The sequence below is a fragment of the Pipra filicauda genome, unplaced genomic scaffold (assembly GCF_003945595.2).
Source record: "Pipra filicauda isolate LSUMZ 115617 unplaced genomic scaffold, ASM394559v2 scaffold335_size1511353_pilon, whole genome shotgun sequence".
Taxonomy (NCBI): Eukaryota; Metazoa; Chordata; class Aves; order Passeriformes; family Pipridae; genus Pipra; species Pipra filicauda.
Window position 1 is genome coordinate 945,597 of NW_024104460.1, and position 15,316 is coordinate 960,912.

Here is a 15,316-nt window from a genome sequence, read left to right on the forward strand (position 1 = left end):
TCACCCAAGGGCTGCGTGGATGGGAAAGGGAATGGCAAAAATGCAGAGTTCCCTTGGAAGTTGTGACAGTGTTATCAGCACCGTGTACGGATGGTGGCCTCTTCAGAGGCCAGTGGAAGGTGTCTCTGTTCGGTCTCTCTCAGAGGCGCTGAGGGATGCCCTCGGGGTAAGTATTTGAGGCAGCAGCACAACCCCATCCTATTGGGATGCTCTGAGACTCCCCGGTGGGGTGCTGAAGGTGCTCAGCCCTGCCGAATGGTCCATGCTGCTTAAACAAATTACAAGGAGAGGAGTGAGATTCACAGCTCTCTGCTGCAAAGACAATGAGTCGTAAATGGAGAGGTAACGCTCATTGGCAAAGAAATGTGAAATTTCATCAAGGGTAGTGTAACCTGACAAAGTGCAGATTACAGCAGTGGAATAGCAGTGGCCACTCAGGCTGCTGCCATCCGGCTGGAGTGATAATTGCTCAAAGGTCTGATTTATGATGAAGGCGAAGGCATTCAAAGATATCTTGAAAGAGAGAAAGAAAGGTGAGAGAGAGGTTTACTGCAGCTGGCAACAGCTTAACTGCATTTATGTTAAGCTTCTAAGAAGGTTTCCTAGTATGCTGTTATCTCCAAGTAAGGAGAGAAAGTTTGACATTTAATTTGTCCGCCCCCCCCTTCCCTTTCCCAGCTTCCCTCTTCTTTTGTTGCATTTGTTATGGTAAAAACAAACTTTCCCTTCAGAGTTTTTCAAAGGAGAAGGTTATCTCCTCTGAATTGTCATCCTGAGGAGAGTAGGGGGAAATACAGTGTCGTATTCATTCAGGAAACTGATTAAAATTCATATCCTCAGTTCAGCTTCCCCCCTCCCCTCCCACCCTATAACATAGACATGCATCTGACTCCTCGCAGTCGCAGTACATGGAAATGTGAAATCATGTAGATGACCCTCTTGTTGGAAATAAAGCCAAACTCACATTCCACGTCGTGTTTTCCACATCTTAATGTATGTACTTCCTCTTTGTTCATGTACAAAATACATATGTACACATACATGCACATCCTCCAGGTAAAAAGAGGGAAGAAAGAGAAAGCAAGTGAGATTAAAGACTTTAATCTCTTCTTTTACTAATTAGCTGAAGAACAGAAAAAGCATTGTTCAGAGGCCACAGTGGGTTGATGACATTATTGTATTATTGATGTGCTGGTGAGTTAGTTAGACTTCAGGCTTTTCAGCTGCCTGCTTATTTATCCTCTTTTTTTTTTCTCAGTGCTTTCTGCATTGGCTTGTAGACACACTACATTCCCTGAGGCTTTCTTTGTGTGTAGGATTCAGCAAGTTGCTTATAAATATGTCCCACACAAAGACAGGGCATCTGGGGTCTCATTTGCCTGCTTATTCTAGTTGTTCTGTAATCAGAAGTGCAGGTAATGCCAGCACTGTGGTGACCTGTTAGGATCAGCTCAGCTAAACTCTGCTGACAAGAGGAAAACAAAGGTGACTTATTTTGCCACCTAACAAACGATAATCTGAGAGTTCACGTGAATAAGAAGCACAGACCATACAAGCCCATCATGTCTAAAACCTAGAGACTCTTCTGACCTCTGTAAATGGAATTAATTGCTTTAGTTCCTTAACGTTCTGTTTCTATGAGGCTTAGTCAGCTTAAAGTTTAAATGACAAAGGCAGGTCTTTATGTTCCTTAAATGGTGAAAATTAGTAAAAGCTTATTTTGGTTAGGACTAAGTTTAATACAGTTAGAGTACTCATTCTTGGAAAATAGTAGCTGTCTCAACAGCAGGACAGCCTGAGAATGCTGTCCAAAGGATTTGTGTTGCACTTTTTAATTGATTGTGGCTAGGTTTTCCTTCCACAGCTGTGTAAACTCACCCTTAGAGAAGTCCATCCAAAGTAAGTAACACCCAGGGAGCAGCACTGCTGTTACAAATCCCCATGTAAATTGCAAATATAATGCACACAGAACTTAAGAAACGTGCTACTTTTTGAAGATACAGTAGGCTATTCTTTATCTAAGTTTTTTTCATTCCAGGAAGGTAATATTGTCCATGATATTATTTTTAAACTTCCACAAAAATATCCAACTAAACTTTCAAATGAAGGCTGGAACCAACTAATATGTATATAAATATGTGGGCATCTTTTAGGGCTTTTAGTTTTGTATTAGGTGCATTACAAGCCATTGTTTGGTTTTCTTCTAATAATTTAGAACATTTAAAGCCCCAATTTTTATCGTACTTATAATATCAGCAGGTAATTTTAAGGAAAAATAGACTTTTCAGTCTTGAACCTTTTCATTTTTATATATGTTAAGTCTAGAAGACTCTTTACCTAAAATTACCCAAATTAACTAGGATGTGAATGTCTCTGTTTCATAGACTCCTAGAATGCTTTGGATTAGAAGGCACCTTAAAGATCATCTAGTTCCAACCCCGTGCCATGGGCAGGGACACCTTTCACTAGACCAGCTCAAAGCTCCATCCAACCTGGCCTTGAACAGTTCCAGGAATGAGGCAGCCCACAGCTTCTCTGGGCAACCTGTGCCCGTGTTTCATCATTCTCACATACAGGGAATTTCTTCCTTGTATGAAATCTAAATCCATCCTCTTTTATTTAAAAACCATTGTTTTAAATTTGACCATTTTATTTAAAAACCATTTAACCCCCCTTGTCCTATAACTACAGGCCCTTGTAAAAAGTCTGTCTCTGTCTTCCTTATAATCCCCCTTTAAGTATAGAAAGGTCACACAGAGCCTTCCTTTCAGCAAACTAAACAGCCCCAATTCTCTAAAACATCTCAGGGTGTTTCAGTTCAGAAACCTTAACATTGCCTGACTCGAGGATTTCAGCACTATTTGAAAAGTAGGGTGTCTTGGGGTATCTCAGTGGACAGTTAAGGAACACTAATTAGTTTTTTAGGTTTCTTATATATACTGGTGTGTAGGTATATATGTTTATGACTCAAGAGAAGCCAGAACTGTCTGAAGGCATTCAGTCTTTAATCTGGTTGTTTTAAGAAACTAACAAGTGCTATGTTGGGTCAGAACTTGTAGTCTCTGGCAGTGGTATGGGAGGAGAAGCACGAGCCAGTGGGGCTGTAGGGAGAATACTGGCCGGGTGGGAAAGGTTGAGCACTAGCCAAGGAGAGGCTGTAGAATCTGGTGATTAGCTTGTCAGTGGCAACTTTCTTCCATTTGAACCAGTAAATAACATGAAAAATAAATTAAAAGAAACCAATCAAGTGTCTTTAGGGAAGGGTGTGTAAGAAGAGCACATCAGACAGCACATTGTTGTCCACTTACCTTAGCATCCACAGCTGGGGACTGGGGACATTAGCAGGTACATCTCTGCCCAACACAGCTATGAGGTATGGAAATGGCTGTTGTGCAGAGTGACAAAGAACAGATTTTGAAACATATACGAAATCTGTGGAAAGCTGACATCCAAATTCCTTTGAGAACACTAACTGTGTTACCTCATAGTCAAAGCTCAAGTGTGTTACTTCTTCCATCTCTTCCATCAGTGAGCAGGCACTCCATGTGAAGTATGTTTACGACATATTGTAGAGTCTGGTGTGTTTCTCTAAGTTACTTCTACCAGGCAGACAGGAAGGCTGGATGTAGTCATTTGAAACAGCCTCTGCAGATGAGAGCCACAAAATCCCAAATCACCTCTGGTTTGGGGCATTTTAGGATTGTCAAACACAATTTCTGAGACCAGGACATGGATTTTATTTAATTCTAGCAGAAGTAAGGAAATACCAGAAAGTTGTAAGAGTATCTAAATCTGACTCTCTGGTCCTAGAAATTACTTTACTTTGGTGACACTGGAGCTAACATCTACCGAAGTCTCTGTAGGAAGAATCTAATGTCTAACATCTAATGTTTGGAGTTTTATCGCTCACTTCTGAATATATCTACATCTTTGGCTTCTTCCTCAAATACATCCCTATTACAAAAACTCTTGTTGCTCCCCACTGATTAACCAGTTTTGCACCTTTTCTACTACTAAGGGCATTTACTCAAAGAAGCAGCAGTGGAGGGTCATGTTGCCAGTCACCCAAAGTGACATTGCTGCTGGAGAGAGAGGGGGTGGGGAGGGAGGTATGATTCCCAGTATTATTACATTTTGAATTCCAAGAGGAGAGTTCAATGCTGTGTGAAGCATTGTCGATGTAGCCCTTACCTTGGCATGGATTGCGTTGTCAGTGGACAAGGAGGGAAAACTGTGTTGAGCATGTACATAAATATTCTAGGGTTAGATCCTAGAAGGCGAGTGCAATTTCTGTATGATCCGTGATTTCAGTGGAAAATAGGCTAAATCAGGATCAGTTTGCCCCCAGAAGCCAAAAAACCCCACAACTTCTGCATAGTGGGATCTGCATGAATGAGCCACACTTGACCAACAAAATCCATGGTCAGGGAGTTAATGAAGATTCTGGTAGTGCTTTTGCCACTTTTTCTTGTTTGGAGTACTGGACAATTTGAAGCAGTAGTAAGTTCTCCTAAGGTCTTCTTTTTCATTTCTAACTAAATTTGACCAATCCAGACCTCCTGATTTGTAACCTATTTTCTGTTTAGGTGTTCGTTTGTTTGGTTTTTTTTAATCTTTAAAATGCAGCCTTGAGCTGTTGAAGACAATCACTGTTTGTAATTTACCTCCCTTTCCTATCCTTCAGAAAGAACTTTTCAATTTTTTATTACACGATTTCACCCAGATTTATGAAGATAAATCCTTCATAAAAAGGCTGCTGAGGACTCCTATAGCCTTATCTGGTTTTTGTCAAATAGTTTAATTTTATATAAATTGTGCATTTCTGGCACTTTACAGTGAGTAACTGACCAGATCATCTACCAGTGCTGATGCTGTGGCTGGATTTCTTCAGGATCTGGAAGGAAGTCATGTTCCAGAAAGATGGGTTACTTTCTGTTGAACGTTTTTAATCTATCTATGTGTGTGCTCAGTGTTTATTTCTTTAGTATCCTTGATGTGTTTGGTGCTGCAGAGTCTGCCACACAGAGACTGCTATTTTCAGACTCATTCAGCAACCCAGTGTGACCAGCTGAAAGGATGAATGTAACACAGCCTGTTTTGCATCAGGCATCACCCCTCTGATCTTCAGGTCCGACTTCAGACACAGGAGTTGTCCTGTAGGAACAGTGGTTAGGTGTTTAATGCACTGGGATGGAAGATCCAGTCACAGAGAAATCAAATTGCAGCAGGGAGCCCAAAAGACACTGAATGTTAAAGTATTTCAAAGAAAGAATGGTATCATGTAAGGCATTTTAGAAGTGAAGAATTTTCAGGGATCTGATTGAGGAATGCAAAAGAACCTTTGATAATGTAATCTAAATAATTGATATTTTTTCATCTATTAATTAATGATAAATTCCAGTTAAATCAATTTTCTTTTATGAAAGGCTTCTATTTTTCTTTCCAGAAAGGGTTGTGGACAGAGAATCTATTCCCTTGCTGTGTTTTGTCCTTGCACAGTGCTTTCTGTTGCTTCTTTTTTTGCTGCTCAAGCAAGTGTGTTAAGTAAGAATAGCAATTAATCTCTGCATCCTTTATCAGAGATTTGCAGAGTCCATTAGCATCAGTGTTACTCATAATGGTAATTCATAATTACAGAAGGGAAACAGGAATCGAAAGATATAGCCAATCAATTTACAACTGTCTTTTAAAAAATTCAAAATATGTTTTCTATTATTGTGTGCCTTATTAAAACTTTTTTTTTAAAATCATGCCCCCCCCCAGCAACATTTCAGAAATTTAGGAAAAAAGGTTTAAAAGATGTTTAATTTAGTAATAGTTTTAAAAATATTCTTTAATAAAAGAATTTTTTTTTAACACTAGTGATGATTAGGTAAGGTGCTTGGAAAAAAGTATTTTGAAAACCAGTTTCACATAATTTTTAAATGAGTTTATCTTCTAATTTGGGAGCGTGTTCAAAATTCAGCCTGAGAAACTGTGACCTAAATTCCTCCCTTTTAATTTTAGTCAAAAAGCTAAACATGAGACTTATTAATCATAAGCTTTCAATTTAGTTAGACATTTCAAGCCATCAGTGTTTGAATAATCCTGAGGAGATTCCTCTTTTTCCACTCGTTGTGAAAAGAGCTATGGCTTGCCATGGGTCCACAGAAGTCTGAGAAGTTAGTGTGGAGCCTCAATCTGGTCATTTTATCTTGACACAGTTGTCATCTACTTGAACTCACTGAAACCATCCAAAAATTCATTGACATATTTGAAAATTGATTTCAAATTCCTCAAATCATTCCTCCAAATTTATCTCTGATGCAAAGATGACAACAAGGTTCAGGTTTTGGGTTTCCAAGCATCAGCCACTACCTCTCAGACCCTGAAGATCAAGTAAGAAGCTGTAAAGTGGCAGCTGTGAGGAGGATCAGATCATGAATTATTCCTGCTCTTACTCAATGAGCAGTGGAGCCGTCCTGTTGAGTTTTTGTTTCTCTTGTTTCACTCTTGCTACTAAGAGGAAAGATCAGAAAGATGTCACTGTGTGAGCTGCAGATCTTTCAGAGGACATGAGGCTCTAGAGGTACCCACTTACCTTGCTGTCACTTAAGCTCTTACCCCATGAATTCGCTTTGCATTCTGAGAATATTTATTTAACCTGGCAGTCGTTTGGCTTCAGGATGAGCCAAAGGTGAGAAGCAAATAATTTGCTATAGGACTAGATTCTTATCGCTGGTATCGGTGGGAGGCATTTGGATTAGATTCCTAGCATAACGAGGGTCAAATCCTGACCCAGCTAAAATCCTTTGGGCTCAAACAGAGAGACATTTGGTCAGGAGAGGATAATATGAATATACAGAGAGTCAGGTCAGGGGCTTTTTGGTTTTTTTTTTTTTTGCAAAGAAAAAATATCTTGAAGAGAACAAAGCAAAGTTATGATTGTCACAATCAGTGAAAGGCAGCAATGAAACAAGTCACCTTTCCAGGCCGGTAGGGAACACACTGAATCAGTTAAAGCAGATTTATAGCTTTTTAACTGTGATAAAACTGTATCAGTGTGTATATGAATTTACATAGGAGTAGGTTTTTTTTTTTTTCTTTCTTTTAATGCAAGCCACATTGGAAAGAGTGCACAAAGGAGCCCCACTCTAAGGAAAGACAACTGGAACAAATTATATGCATTCAGACTTGTTAAACGGAATTGGCAGCAGAAATATTCCTGGTAACCTGAGCATTACAGCAGCATTGGTATAGTTAAGGTTATGTCAGCATTTCCATTAGTTCCCCCCCCCCTTTCAGAGGTTTATATCTGCAGGAAAAATTCACTGTGGGTTGAAACTTGACAAGCTGTGCGAGGTCTCATCTGAGATGGATTTTTTTACCTTTTTACAAAATTGGGGAGAAAAAACTGTTTGAAGAGTCAAGCTACAAGAGCACAAACAAAAATAGCAGCATTCTGGCTTTGATCCTTTTCAATGTTAAAAAAAAACCCATTTATTTCTTTATAGTGTAACTATCAAATGTTCAACAAAATCTTGCTCTGAAGAAGGAATTAATCATTACACTATTAGAGGAAATGAAACATTAATTTATGGCCCATTAGATGCTTTCTCACTGCAGGACTGCCAGTGTTTTGGTCTACCTCAGGTTATACTGAGAGATTTGTGACTAACATGAAACAAAGCCCCCAAAGGAGCAGATTCTGTTCGGAAAAAATGCTTCTGGGCAGCTTTATAAGAACAAAACATTGAAGGCAGAGTTGTCCGGAGATTGGAGTGAGTACTAGGAATTCAGCCTTCTGTTTTCTGCCACAGGCTTCTCAGATATAAAACTTAACCTCCGTTTTCTCCATTGTAAATGAATGATATAGCAAGCCTTTGGCTTCACTATCCTTCTCAGCTATTTCCTCATCTGTAGGATATTACTGGAGCTAGCCATGGTTTACACTGTGATGAACAAGTAGACAAAAAGGGACCCATGGCTCCATACTTGCAGACATCAGGTTTCAGAGAGTAAGCTAATCTTTTTTCTAAATCTTTTCAAATTTCTAGGTGCACAGCATTGAACTTGTTATTTTTGGGTATATATCATCTCAGAGCTGATGCCTGTATGGCTAAGGGTCTGTGTATGTTCCCAGTTCCTGCAGGGCTGTTTGCCTTCTACACTTTGAAAAGTCATAGCTGATGTTCATCAGAACTTTTTCCGTTCAGCAGATAAAAGCTGCTATGGAAGTGCAAAGTATTATAAAATACAGGAAGGCAGTCTGAAGCTCATATACTCATGGCCATGTTGTGTTATTACTGTGAAATGGATCTCTCAGTTGGGAATGAGCTCAAACTTTGGGAAGGCTTGTTCCATTAGCTGTTTGCAAGCCATATGTCTCCATTTTAAAATGAGGACCTGGGGGCTTTGAACTTTATTTATAAGCTGAAATTTGCTGGTCAGGGAGTGAACCAGTGATTAATTCATAATGGAGAAGATGCCAGAAGTCTCACTCTGACCTGTGTGTTCTTTTCAAATTAAACATCCAGTAACTGCGTAGCCTCAGAAGATGTATCCCCCCCTCTTCTTCCTCCATCGTTTCTGTGCTTTGCATTATTCACTCTGTTTATTGTAACACACTATTAATCTCAACCACAGCTTTCAAACCGTTATGTGACCCCAACAAATTCTTCAACTGAAGCAGTGATAGCTTTAGGTGTTCTGCGTGGAAGGTTTTGAGGCTCTGAGTAGAAGGGAAAGGATTGGGTTAAAAATGTTTGAGGCAGTAATTCAGAGGAAAAAGTGTTTTCTGTGGATACAGCACGAGTTTTCTGAAAAATGATATTTGGAGTATGACAAGGGGATCGTGAAGCTTCTTGCTGTGTGTATGAACCACAGTGTTTCCTTTGAAGTTACTTCCCATGTGCACCTGGGTGCAAAGCAGTAGGGTGTTTTGTTCAAGGGAGGGCAATCCTTAACCGTGTGTCTAACAGCAGGATGAAGCCCTTAGTGCCCATGCTTGGTAGTAAAGCTGGTGTGAAAGACAGTTATGGCACAGAAGAAACCTTTGATTTGGAGAGCTTTATATGAAAGACTGTCAACTGGGTTAAGCCTTAGAGGACTACAAGCCCCAGTATACAGATCCCACATAAGAATTCATTTTTCTGGCACTTTGGAGAACAACAGAATTTGAAGGAAGGGTTGAAAGTTTTGTTTGGTTTTAAGTTCTGCCCTGTGAATTGAGACAAAAACCCCCAAAAGAGATGGAATAGCTGGTGTAGTGTTTTAACAGCATGGTGGGCATTAGCTCAAAACCTACAACTACAAGGTCAATATTTTGTAGTAAGTAGTCCCTGGAAGTGGGAGTCAGAAAACTGGTGACTGGTCACCGTTGACTTTGGCCAAGTGACCTAAATGCTAGTGCTTGACTCTTACATGAATAAAATGAGGGCTAATTGTCATTGTTTGCTGCTTAGAAGCTTTGGAGATTTTCAGATTCTAGATTGAAAATGAAAAATATCGTTGTGCTCCCACTCCATTCAACTGATAAATCCAGTGTTGCAGAGCTTACTGCTGGCTCTTAACATGTGCTTGTCTCTGTAGGTAAGGGATGGCGATGCTGCAGAGTTTAGGGAGCCTTTTTGTAACGTGTCTTCAAAGTCTGCCCTCACTTTTAACAGGGAAGATTTAGTAGATCTTTTTTACCTTTCCATGTAATAATTAGGTCTGTTAATGGAAATGTGGTAGTTAAAGCATTTTCCATGTAAAGCAAAGGAAGTGTAGCAAAAAGACAAAATGGTTCAAATCATAAGGCTGTGTGACAGAAGCTGATAAAATTCAGACATCTAGTATATCGCATTTCTGTTTACAAGAGGTCAGCTGATATTGACGTGTCAAAGTAGCATGAAAATATACAGCCATTCACTAAAGACAACAATGGTGGGGCAAAAGACCAGTGGCTCCAGGTCACTTCATAGGATCATAGAATCATTAAGGTTGGAAAACACCTGTGAGATCATTGAGTCCAGCCATTAACGCAGCATCACTGTGTTCACCACTAAGCCAGGTCCCCAGGTACCACATCCACATACGTTCTGAAAGCTTCCAGGGATGGCGATTCTGGAAAATCTCTGCCAAATGGTAAAGACCTTATATCCTAATCTACTACTTGTACTTTTACTACTAGGACACAAATGCATTTGGAAAAGAATTGCTAATGGAATGGTGGTTGATACATTTCTTCCTGGCTCACCTGCCATTTAAAATTCTAAAGCAAATGAAGCTACTGAAACCCAAATCTTCCCCTTTCGTTCATCAAGGGTCTCAAACATCAAGTAGTCTTATCGGTAAAAGCAGTCAATATAAGAAGGCCAGACTGACCCTCCTAAATATTTGCCTAATTAATTGCTTCCTAATATTTCCTATCCTTTCACTTTTTAGGACATCAACATTACTCAGAAATTAACCCCACAAAGTGTAGCAAGTGTGCTTGGGGTGCCTTTCAGAGTAACATAAAAATTACTACTCTTAAAATATATTCATCCTTTCTGGAGGATCTGAGCCTTTTTCTGTTGTGTTAAATTTCTCTAGGTTTTCAGGGTATTTCTAGATGTCCTGCCAATTTAGTCTCTTAATCGTGGTGTGTTTCATTTTCTTTCAGCCTAAATAAGACCTCTATTGTAGAGACAAAAATTGGCCTCTCAGAATTATTGAGGTTAAGCAGGTTATAATTTCAGCATTTTGGACACCTCAGGGCATCAGGCATTCAGTAAGTACAACGTGCTGCAAATAGGAAAAAGCATTCTGAAACCATAAGTGATCGTATTTCTTTCAGCATTTGAGGGGGAAGGGGTGTTGTGGTGACCAGGCCAGCAAGATGAGAGCCTGTGTCATCACACACACTATTCAAAATCAGCCAGCCATGACAGCTCAGGAATTGGACTCTAGGTTCTCCCACATGAGGGGAGAATTGAGCTTTGTAACCTGCTTCAGAAAAATTAAAGTAGCAACACATGCCTCATTAGCATGACAGCTATGGGAGTGGGCTTGGGATATAATAAAGTGCTGCAGGACCTTGAAGTGCTTCAGCAGGAAAGCTGGCAAGTGTAAAATCAATGCTTTTGATACATTAGGTGGTAATGGAAGAAGCACAGCACAGAAGTGGTATGATCGGATGATTTAGTTATAGCTATAAATCTAGTGGCAGTATCGTGGCAACGTGATAGGACACAGCATTTCATAAGGAGCACGGCATAAAGATTCATGCATTAGTCAAGTCTGGGGTTGAAGCACATGTAGTTGGGAGTTGCATTACTGATATAAATGACAGAGTGGTTCATCCTGGCAAACACACTGAATAAAACAGGGGCACTTTGTAGTAAATAAGCACTTTAGACAGAGGTGCCAATGTTTACGTTCTGTTTAGATATTTCTGGTGTAAAATTATTCTGGTGAGATGAAAATCAGCATGGATTACTCCAGGTCAAAACTAATACTTTCACACTGACCTCTTCCTTGCCTTACCCTGCCTGGCCAAATGTCGAGATTTTTGAAGAATTCTCCAGAATCCCATATCAGCAGTAAAACTACTACCACTTGATGGTTTCTTGTGCTATGTTTTAATGTAAAACATCTCTTTTCTTGCTGCTCAGTTTACATAAATCCTGCCCAAATCACCTTAAAAAACTTCTCTCCCTGAAACTGAATGGCTACATGAAACTGTCACAGGGATCTACATTCTCCCTCAAGCCATATAGACCCTCATTTAGGCATCTTGTTTTAAAATCAGTCTTCCTCTTAAATTACCATCGTTTTTGCTGCCCTTCGTTGTATTACAGTCAGTTTTCCTACATTTCTCTAATAGTGAGGGATAACTGAGGCTGGTGTAGCTTCATATATGCAATGAGTACCCTAAGACAGGTCAGGTAAACCAGAAGGGAGTGACATTGTTTCCTGCCATTAACATATGCTTGATTAGGAAAAATATCATTAGGACTAGTACAGAGGAGTAGCATGTCAGAGGAGATGAAGCGGATTTGAGTGTTTTTGTAGAATGAGTTACAGGAACTATTACTGTTGCTGCCTGTAACTTTTCTGATACACCAATGAAACTTGAAACAAGAGGTCATCTCAAAGGGTAATAGCTTCCAGCCAAAATGTGCTTCAATCTACCAGACCACCCATCCTTTCTTTATCAATGATGTCAAAATAATAGCAGTACTTGACACTTTTACACAGATGGGTAAAATCTATTTTGTCACCAGTAGATATTTCCAGAAACCTAACCCATGTAACTGTATATTGTGCCTTTCCCGTGTATATCTCTAAACAATTAGGAAATAGTGGGTCTCCTGGTACCTCCTTGAATCAGATAAATGTGATTATCTCCATTTTACAGAGGTCACAATTGACTAGCTCGAGGTCACCCAGGCATTCTGCAATACCATCATGGCGGGATTCATCTCCCTGTTCTCTTTCTGTAACAACCAGTACACTATGTTTTCTCCCAAAAGTGACACAGAGACACGTAAAACAATTGGAATGAGAAATAAATGATTTTCAAACATAGTTGTGGAATTTGTAAAGGCACCTTAACTACCTGTTTGAAAATTGTGTTCCAGTTTTTAGTCACGTGAATTTTTAAACAGGGAATTTAGACTTCTGCTGTATATTGTGGTAGCTTCAATTTAAAACAGTTTGCATTGTCTTCCATTTCTTCATAAAAAACTCTCGAGCAGTTTATATCAATGTCAGTTCATGCCAGAAGTTCCTCGAGTCCGTCTTGGGATAAAACACAAAAAGTTCTCCTCCGACTGAACTGTGTGTTGGTTGCTGTCACATGGAAAGCTGACTAAAGCCCTTTAATTTATGAAACAATAGGTAGTCCTCAAGAGTTTGCCTAAATATTTTACTGCATGTCACTTTTTGTTGGAAACCAGAACCCATATTTGCTGTGCCATCCATTAAGTAGAACCTCTTCAAATTACTTCTGCGTCTAAATGGGAGTTTGTATGTGCTAACTTTTGTCTGAGAGTTTCAAACACATCTCAGGGCTCTTGCATCTTTTTCACTATTTGTCTTCATCTTGACTTAGCATAATATTTATGTGCAGAATTTAAAAGAGGTCTGAAGGCTTTAATTTATTTTTTTTTTCCAAGTTGTTCTTTGCAGGGTACTGGAAGTGGATAATATTTAAGGTTCTTTCGAAGAATATGGGTAACTTTCATTTGCTGAGATGCTGAGAGAGTAGGATGTAGCATTGTAGCATGCTACAGTGATAAATTAGTGTGCATAAGAGGTAATGATAATGTTTGAAGTTTTACGAAATTGATTTCCCTGGAAGAGTTTCAGCACAGTAGCCATGGAAAGCTTATTTCATATAAACCAAGAAACTGAAGGAAAGGATCTCTAGAGATTGGCATAAGTGACTTGCGTGGCAGAAGGATAATCCCTGAACACACCTGTGCAGTAGAAACACAACGTGTGGATTAGTTTTGTACTTAATCTGTCACTCTGGCATTCCCCCTGTGAACTGCCCGAGTGGTTTCTGCTCCCCAGCTCAAGTGTCAGTGCAGCTTCAACAGCAGCCACGTGAGCGCCGGTGGGTTTTGATAGCGAACAATGCGTGTTTGTTTGTTCATTTTGAGTCTGGTGTCTGAGCTGGAATGTTAATGGTGTGAAAAATGAGAAGAGGAAAGAGAAAATAATAACCTGAGCACGGAAACGCAGGAATCAATACAATTTCTCAAACTTTGCCTTCACATCTCCTGCCTTTCTCACAAGCATTGTCCCTTATCCCAGTAAAGTGGAATTCTGCTGTTAGTGTTATTCTGCTACGGAGTGGAGCATAAGGGGAGTCTAAAGTGCCTAGTCCTGCTCTTACAATCCCTCCAGCTTGCCTTTGCACTTGCTAAACCACAGCTTCTCTTGTAATACAAGTTTCCTCGTGTCTTCCATTTTGCACTGTGAGAATCCAAAGTCTTGCACTGGGTAACTGCATGTCCGTAAAAAATGAATTTTGTAATTTTAGGAAGATTCTTCTTGACTTTTATAGTGCTCGATACAAAAGGTGGGAAGTGAGAAACAGAGAAATACTGATAAGGATCTATCTGTGATTTCTGCCACTGCTGTGTATTTTGAAGGAAGTGGCACACTTGGATGAAGTTATTTGTTGCAAAGGCCAAACTTCTGGCAGGAAAAAAGAGCACTAAATTCCGACCTGCGAACAGTAAAGAGAGGAGGAAGAAAAGTGTAGAAAAAGACCTAAAAGCACAGAAGAAAGCTTTGTTTCAGATATATTTGAGTTTCAGATTGGCCTGGTGTCCTTCCTGCGGTGTTGGGAGTGCTGTAAATTGGAAGCGCTCAGGATGGAAACAGGTCTGAAGCGCTGACTTGTGAGCCCAAACAGAGCTGTGCTTACTGCTGCAGTGGTTTATTCAGCTTGCTGGATGGGAGCCAAAGGAACTGACCGCCCTGTGAGCTGAAACCAGTGCCAGCCAGCCAAAGAATAACATTACTTTGACTGAAATGGCAACTGTTTGTTTGTTCTTCTAGCAAAAAGAGGGGGGGAAAGCAGCTTTTAGTGCTGGTGGTGACAGAAAAGGTTAAAAATCGAAAAGAAAAAAAAATAAGATTACTGTGAATGAGAATGAAAGGTTAGAGGCGATTTTTTTTCCTTGATTACACTTCTCTGGTTGCTTGTTCTTCACTGGTTTGTAATTAAAAGAAAAGCTTGCTCTTCATTAGTTTGAACATACAGGTTTTTTTTTCCTTCTTCTGCTAAAATATGGTAATCTTTTCTATATGATGAGTTACCCTTACTGGTAGTGGTTATAATGTACCAAAGCTGCTATGCTGTGACAGTGTAGGCTCTGTAATGGCAACGTGGTATTTGTGGAGGCTACAAGTGATAGTTTTCCATGTGTGAACAGCAGAATGCTTCCTGGAGTAAATCAGCAGCTGAATGGGACTTAGGGGTCAATTTCAATGACTTTGGCAGATGTTTAAGGTGAGCAAAATATGCAAGCTTGGTTATTTTCAGGTCTCTTTATTAAGTGCCTCATGGAAAGGCTGACTTTTCTCCTGCTGAAGTTGTGAGCTGTCCCATTGTGAGTGTGGGTTGGTTCCCTGCTTGCTCTCAGTCTGTGGTGTACAGCAGCTCCTTACATGCTGTACCACAGAATCGTTTGGGTGCCGACACTGCCTCAGCTGGAGAACTTATTGCTTGATGCTGCCATTTCACACTTACTGTTTGACTTGACTTGACTTCTTTATTTATTCTGAGGGCTTCCATACCATTGGGATCTAGTAGCTGGCTTAATGGCATGCGAGAGGCACTGACAGAGAGCTG

At 39.9% G+C, this 15,316-nt stretch overlaps 1 protein-coding gene across 13 annotated transcripts in view; it reads left to right on the top strand.

Moving 5' to 3' along the window:
- The window catches only part of TENM4 (teneurin transmembrane protein 4), a 750,083-nt gene that overhangs the window by 485,205 nt on the left and 249,562 nt on the right, over positions 1 to 15,316 (top strand). The gene's annotated exons all lie outside the window — the stretch shown is intronic.